Source organism: Cariama cristata, unplaced genomic scaffold, assembly GCF_000690535.1.
Source record: "Cariama cristata isolate BGI_N322 unplaced genomic scaffold, ASM69053v1 scaffold8380, whole genome shotgun sequence".
NCBI lineage: Eukaryota > Metazoa > Chordata > Aves > Cariamiformes > Cariamidae > Cariama > Cariama cristata.
The window spans coordinates 5,399-7,276 of NW_009596366.1; positions in this window are offsets into that span (position 1 = coordinate 5,399).

The window sequence follows — 1,878 nt, forward strand, 5'->3', positions numbered from 1 at the left end:
ATAAGTTCCCTTAAAATCTCTTAAAGCATCTCCCAATGAACCATTTGCCCCATTGTAAAAGCAAAGTTCTATTTCTGACCTCTAATTTTTTGAAGATGCTTTTTGGGGCACGTGACTAACGAGCTGTAGAGACTTGGATACCTCCAAGCATTGGTACCAATTTAAGACCTATTGAACTTGCTTTTTAAAAATTTTGGGGTTTACGACATTAGTTTGAGTTTTAGTGATTATTTCCTCTGGCCTTCATTATCATCAAGATAACATTGATATAATGCCCTTTTAAGCTTCCAAAATAGTCTGATTATGTCTTTTCATTTGCGGTACTGCATTATGCACACAAATAAGGAAACACTGAGAGAATAGCATTATGGGGGAAGCTCTCACAGTTTTTCTGCAAAATCAGCACAAATGAGTACACTTATGAAGTGCCTGTTATCCGATGCACACAGCATGGGGAACCAACAGGAGGAATTAGAGGTCTGCATGCAGTTGTAAGGCTGCGGTCTCAGGACCACAGAAATGTGGTCGGATAGCTCACGCAATTAGAGTGTAAGCTGCCACAGATGTCACTCCTGTCTTCAAGAGGACCAGAAAGAAGATCCAGGGAATTACAAGCCAGTCAGTCTTACTTCAGTCCCTGGGAATGTGATGGAGCAAATCCGTCTGGAAACTATTCCCAAACATATGAAGGACAAGAAGGTGATTGGGGGTAGTCAGCATGAATTTATGAAGTGGAAATCATGCCTGACCAGCTCGAGGGCCTTCTACAATGACATGACTAGCTTGGTGGAAAAGGGAAAAGCAGAGAATGCTGTTCATCTTGACGTTACTAAGGCTTCCAACACTGTCCCCCGTAATATCCTCATGGACAAACTAATGAAATAGGGACTAGAAAAGTGGACAGTGAGATGGATTGAAAACAGGTTGAAATGCTGGGCTCAAAGGAATGTGAATAATGGCTCAAAGTCCTGCTGGACACCAGTCCCTAATGATCTACCCCAGGGGTCTATCCTGGGTCCAGCACTGTCTGATTAGTGCAAAACTGGAGGGAGTGGCTGATGCACCAGACGGTTGGCCTTGCCCATCAGAAGGCCTTCAACAGACTGGAGAAATGGGCAAACGGCAACTTCTTGATGTTCAATAAAGGGAAGCACAAAGTCCTGAACCTGGGGAGGAATAACCCCTTCTGCCAAGACAGGCTAGGGGCCAAGTGGCTGGAAAGCAGCTCTCCAATAAAGGTCGTGGGGGTCCTGGTGGACTCCAAGCTGACCATGAGCCAAGGATGTGCCTTTGGAGCAAAGAAGGCCAACAGCATCTTAGGCTGCATTAGGCAGAGTGTTGCCAGCACGTCAAGGGAGCTGATCCTTCCCCTCTGCTCAGCCATGGCAGGCTGACCCACCACATAGGGGTTCTGGGTCCAGTTATTGTCTTCCCAGTACAAGGCAAACAGGCAAAATTCTGGAATAAATCCAATGAAGGGCTATGAAGGTGATTAAGGGACTGGAGCATCTATCATACGAGGAGAGGCTGAGAGAGCTGGGACTGTTCAGCCTGGAGCAGAGAAGGCTCAGAGGGGGATCAGATCCATGTGTACAAAGACCTGATGGAGTGAGTAAAGAAGACAGAGTCAGACTCTTCCCAGTGGTGCCCAGTGACATGATGAGAGGCAATGAGCACAAACTGAAATACACGAAATTTAATTTAACATTAAGAAAGCACTTTTCTACTGTGAGGGGAGGTCAAACACTGGAAGAGGCTTTCCAGAGAGGCTGTGTAATGTCCATCTTTGGAGATGCTCAAAACCTGTCAGGACACAGACGTATGCAACTTGCTGTGTGACCTGTGCTGAGCAGGGAGTTAGACTAGACAATCCCCAGA